Source organism: Eptesicus fuscus, chromosome 14 (assembly GCF_027574615.1).
Source record: "Eptesicus fuscus isolate TK198812 chromosome 14, DD_ASM_mEF_20220401, whole genome shotgun sequence".
NCBI lineage: Eukaryota > Metazoa > Chordata > Mammalia > Chiroptera > Vespertilionidae > Eptesicus > Eptesicus fuscus.
Window position 1 is genome coordinate 30,604,453 of NC_072486.1, and position 6,232 is coordinate 30,610,684.

Sequence of the window (6,232 nt, forward strand, 5' to 3'; positions counted from 1 at the left end):
GAGAGAGAGAAACATCGATCAGCTGCCTCCTGCACACTCCCTACTGGGGATGTGCCCGCAACCAAGGTATACATGCCCTTGACCGGAATCGAACCTGGGACCCTTCAGTCCGCAGGCTGACGCTCTATCCACTGAGCCAAACTGGTTAGGGCTAAGGTCTTCTTTTTAGATTTAAACTTTATAGCTTCCTAAAAAAAACTACTTGAGGGGTTAATTTTACTGTTACTCAAGAAAGAATATGGATTAATTTTAATTGACTACTAGTATGCTATGGTCAATCTAAAGTTATTATAAAGCCTGTAAAAATAACCACCTAGATTATTTATGCCACTTACTCTTGCCTTCATAGTAACAGAACCAAGTTGTTTTTTTCAAAGAGGTTGGGAGTCAGTTTCTCAGCTGCTGGTAACTGCTCCCTCGTGTCACAGTATCTACTTCACAAGATATAGCATAGTGCCTGGCATTTAGAATAAAAAAAAAAAAACAAAAAACTAAGTAAATGGCACCTTCCTACATACCCACCAATTATTATATTTTGACCTCATCTAGAGCAGGTACAATTGAAACATCTTACCTGGTCAATTCCTTCATTTCTGAGCTATTAGAATATGTTGCCACGTTTGCACCTTTAAACGAGTAATAGTTATTTTTAAGTTCCTCACCAATTATAAATAAGTTAATTCCTCATCAATTATAAATCTTGTTACAGGACACTCCTCTGAATACTTTGTACTCTACATCATGATTCTCTGGATTACACATCCACAGAACTCTAAAAGGAAGAGATTCCTTCCCTGGTAGGCTGATAATTTATAGTTAAGAAAGGGAGGAAAAGTACTTTGGAAGTTTTTACACAGAAACCTAATATTTTCACTCGTGACCTAAGCGAACAGATAATCACTATGTTCATATTTTGCTAATTATAAGACATATTTGAAGTCACCTACACAAAGATCTGATATAGATTGTAAATGCTCTATTTTCATATCTTATCAACAAACTAGAGGATTATTTACTCATTTCTCTCTCTCTCTCTCTCTCTCTCTCTCTCTCTCTCTCTCTCTGTGTGTCTCTCTCTCTGTCTCTCTCTCTGTCTCTCTCTCTCACACACACACACACACACATACATACTCACACACACACTTTTCGTTTCAAGAATTTTCCATAATAGCCCATAAATCTATGTGTACAGGAGGGTTAAAAACTAAAATACTTTTAGAGACAATTGTATATCCCAGGGATGTTTCTGAAATTGCTCTATTGAAGTCTTAAAATTGAAGCCACCACTGAGGCCCAAAGTTACATAAAAGAACCAGGTAAGTTAAATCCTTTTTGCAGAAGGCTCTCGCCAGACTACACTCTTGGGAGAATCAATCTGAATCCTAAGGCTAGAAATGGGAAATAATAGAGCAATTTTTCCCTGGAGGAGAAAGTTTTTGATCCTAGCACCTATAAAAAGCTATGACCTCTGTTCTTTGCAGATTCCGATTTATCCAGGCTCTGAAAGGTCTGAATATAAAACATAGATGAGGTAGCCAGGTGTATCAAATACCTGATGCTCTTTTCTGTGCTACCTGAGTCCAGTGTCCAAGGGGCTTACTTTAATGGGTGAAAGTATTTAGGGGAGGTAAGAATAAAGCACACGTTTATTTCGCTCCTTCTAACACTGTATCTGTTGCAGTTTCCTGACGTTTATATTCACTTAATTTCTAGTTATTCCACTGGGATCTTGGACAGGAAAATGTATGTGTGTGCACATGCGCATGTGTGTACTATGTCGGTTAAGTGTATTCTAAAAGAATATTCTAGGGTTTCAAGTGAAAATCTCTCATTTTGAAATAATCCTCATCCTTGGAGAAATTCCATACAAAGAATAGACTGCTGAAGGCACTGGATAAATAGCAAAGAAGAGGGAAATCAGAGAGTTTAAAAATGAGGAAGCAAGGCTTATTTGTTGAATTTTGCCTTAAAGAGAAGCTAGTCCTTGTACCAGATCAAGAATGTGTCATTGTCAGTTGAGTAACGAGAATTCATAATACAGCATGTTGAGAAGAAAGGGTAAGATTACTGGAGAAAAGGAGTATTTCTGAAGGAAATGAAACATTTTGAAGCCACTTATCAGTTAAGTGATTTTATTTAATAGCTGTGTGATTGGTCATCAGATTAAGAAAACTTAAAATTTCAAATACAAAATATCCTTAAACATACTATCCAGATAAAAAATGTGGGGGTGGGGAGGGAAACCTTCCTTTTTAGTATTGATTTCAGTGAGTGGCAGCATAATAGAAAGGCTGTTTCATTTTAAACATTACTGAAAGCATGCCATGTTTTACAAGGCTCCTACTTCATTATTGTCTCTTCTAAATGCAGGATTTGTGTGCTATCCGATGTACTAGTTGGCTGTATTGTCAATTAATAGGTGTATAATGTACCATATAATTATGCATATGACATATTCAATTACAGTGAGTTATTTTGTATACACTGTCTGCAATTTGTATCACCTAATTGTTGCTTTTTAAAATGTAGCTGTATGCCCTAGCCGGTTTGGCTCAGTGGATAGAGTGTCGGCCTGCGGATTGAAGGGTCCCAAGTTCCATTCCAGTCAAGGGCACATGCCCAGGTTGTGGGCTCAGTCCCCAGTAGGGGGCGTGCAGGAGGCAAGCCCATCAATGATTCTCTCTCATCATTGATGTTCCTATCTCTCTCCCTCTCCCTTCCTCTCTGAAATCAATAAAAATATATTTTAAAAAAATAATAAATAAAAATAAAATGTAGCTGTATTTCCATAAATGTGTGCCTCTCATCACAATTTCAAAATAAGGTTCTGGGTACCAACTGGGCACAAACCTAATGGAAATATACCTGATGTCTATTTCTATATGAAAATAAACAATTTGTGCATCAAGTCTATGGATCTGAAACTATATAATGGCAGCTCAACTTACATTGAATAAGAAACCAATTAGGCATGAAGCAAATGGCCATATCTGCATACTCGGTGTGTGTACATACAGAACCAGAGCTTTCCACCAAGGTCACTGACCAGACCTATTACATGGAAGCTCTATCAGAACAAAGATTCACAGAACAGACAGAATATAACTCACCAACTTTATTCCCAATATTGTGTATTCAATAATTATCTTGTTATTATATACATGAATGCAGCTTAAGGTAATCTAAGGAACTATGGTTACGAATGCTTGCCTCCATTGCTTGTTAATATAGCTAACATCATTTGTAGGCTGTGCTTCCTGACGTATTTCACTGATGAATCACGAAGTAAATATTCATATTTCACTGGTATATACTTCATGGCAGTGGACATCGGAATAGTCTGGTTGACCACTTTTTATAACCTCCAATTTTTACCTGCCTTGAAAAAGAATAAAATTTTACCATTTGTTGTCTCAGACAAGTAGTTTATTTAGAAAAGAAAAAGTTTCTCATGGTAGCATACCTCTTGATATAGAAATTTAGGGGATCTAAAGTGTAACTTATCATCTCTATTGCCTGCTTTCTACTCTTCCCCAGTCTGGTCTGATAACTGCTTTAGGCTCCCCCAACTCCTCCACGTTGCCCTGACCTCCGCCTCCTCTCTCCCTCCTACATGGCCAACCTGTCTCCTATGATGTGAGTGACACCGGGGCCTTTAAGTTCCTCTTTTCCTTATCCAGAAGCAGAACCATTTGTTCATTTGTAGTTCTTACCAATCACTGATTCAACATACATGTATTTCATGGCTATTATGTGTCAGATACTTTTCTCATCACTGAGGACACAAATGTAAACAGGAAACCCTGCCTCACTCTAATGGCACTGCAAATGCCAGCATTCTACCAGATGTCATAGCAGTGAGTCTAGGGAAGGAAGGGGGAAGACAGGACAAGTGATAAACGGAGACAGAACCCCAGTGTCTAAGCTAGGGTGCTGGGAAGACATCAAGCAGTGGTCAGATGTGTGAGGCAGTCCTCACCACTGCTGGCTGCTTCTAGTCTCTATATCCACTGAGTAGCTGGGCCAGATCTCTAGTGTCCACTGGAAATGGCATTTTGCAGTACCTTTTCCCATATGCTGAGTTTCAAGCACCAGCCATAATGCTTAGTATTAGATGTCAAGCATCATTTTTTTAAAATTTATCTTTAAACCAAAGCCCAAGAAGGAACTGAGCCTTCGACTTCTTTTATAACTTTCCAAACTACTCCATTCAGTTCCTCAGGCACAATGGGATATAATACATTTACCTAATTACATTTTTTTATTGGGCTTAGTTATTGCAAGATCCTGGAGTTCTACATGAAATAAAAATGCCCACGGAGTGCCTGGATTTTGATAGTTTTTATGGTGGGTCACATTTTATACCTTACGGCCACTTGAATGGAGCTCACAGTTTTATACATAACAGTGGATACATCTGGTACCTAATTTGTGGACCTCCTTTTGTGGGAATGCTTTGTATTCATTTAACCTGCTATAAAGAACACAATAGTGCCCAGAGAGATGGCTAGCTTGAGAGCCACAGTTTTCCCCTAATTATAGCAAAGAACTGTAGAACTTGAGACATGTAAAAAACATTTGGGAATGTGTATGGACTAGTACACCTATCTCTCCTATAGGCAAAATGACTAAGACTGCCTTAAAAATGTTATTAGTGGGCCACTAATTACAATTTCAAAATCATGAATGTTTTCAAGCCTATGACAATCTTTATTTTGAGAGTAAAAAGAAAACCATTATATTCAAATTTATCAACAAACAATCTAAACTTAAAATTTACGTATACAAAGTTTTCTAATTTTGGAGCATTATTAAACCTACTGTTAATGTATCCTATCTAAGATTTAATGTGATTATACTAATAACTTAAAAGATATGAGGAAATTGTACTTCATAACATAAAATATCTGTGCTGCCCTGGCTGATCTGGCCCGATGGATAGAGTGTCAGCCCACGAACTAACGGGTCCAGGGTCCGATTCCAGTCAAGGGCACATATCTCCATTGCAGACTCCATCCCTGGCCCTGGTCAGGTGCGTGCGAGAGGCAACCAATCGATGTGTCTCTCTCACATTGATGTTTCTCTGTCTGTGTCTCTCTCCCTCCTTACCACTCTCTCTAAAACATCATCAGTTGAAAAATATTCTTGGGTGAGGATTAACAAAAAGATAAAAAATAAAATATTTGTACTTTCACACAATATAGTTTAGACAGAACCCCCATGCCCGAAGTGGCCACAGAATGAACTTTCTGTTTTTCTTTCTCAGATTTACTCTATTAATTTGTATAATTTATAAACTCTACTCATTTATACAACTTGATGTTTCATTTTCCCAACAATAAAATTCAACTATATTATGTATACAAGTTCTATGAGTTTTAACAAATGTGTACAACCATGTGATCAGATAATCAACATCACAACCCAGATACATCTGGGTAAATGTGCTATTGGGCAGTTGAGTACAATAAGGAAGGAAGAAAGGCCAATGAAATGGTGTATTATTTAAGTAGTTGCCAGAGCACTGGGGGCTCGATTCTGCAGGAACCTTTAGGAACTATCCCAGAACTATCTGCACTCATGCACAGGCTCCGATCCACCACTGGGCGAGAGTGTCCTCCAGGACAGTAACTCCCTTGTTCTTCAGGCTGCACTTGGCTATAGTCTGAGCAAGCTCCTGGCAGTCCAGGGACAGAATATACTGCACTCTGAGGGGTGATACTGGTATGTGGGTGGAGTGCTGTACCTGCACAGAACTATTCACCATGGCTGCAGCCGAAATCAAAAGCGGGCCAAAGGACAGGGCAGAGGCACCAGAGGTATTTGCTACTCTCACCTCATTCTCTCTGCCTTTGCGCTTACTGCACATAATGTGGTTAATAGCACTAAAATACTCAAAACTAAGCACACAGGGTACATACACTGAGTGACCAGATTATTATGATCTCTGAACGCATAATAATCTGGCCACTCAGTGTATATCCTATATAATAAAAGGCTAATATGCAAATTGTCCCCTCGACCAGCAGGCAGGCCAGCCAACCGCCCATGTCCCCTCCCCCTGGCCAGGCTGGCCAGCCCCCACCCATGCACGAATTCATGCACCGGGCCTCTAATACACACACACACACACACACACACACACACACACACACACACACACACACTGAGTGGCCAGATTATTATGTGTTCAGAGATCATAATAATCTGGCCACTCAGTGTATACCATTGA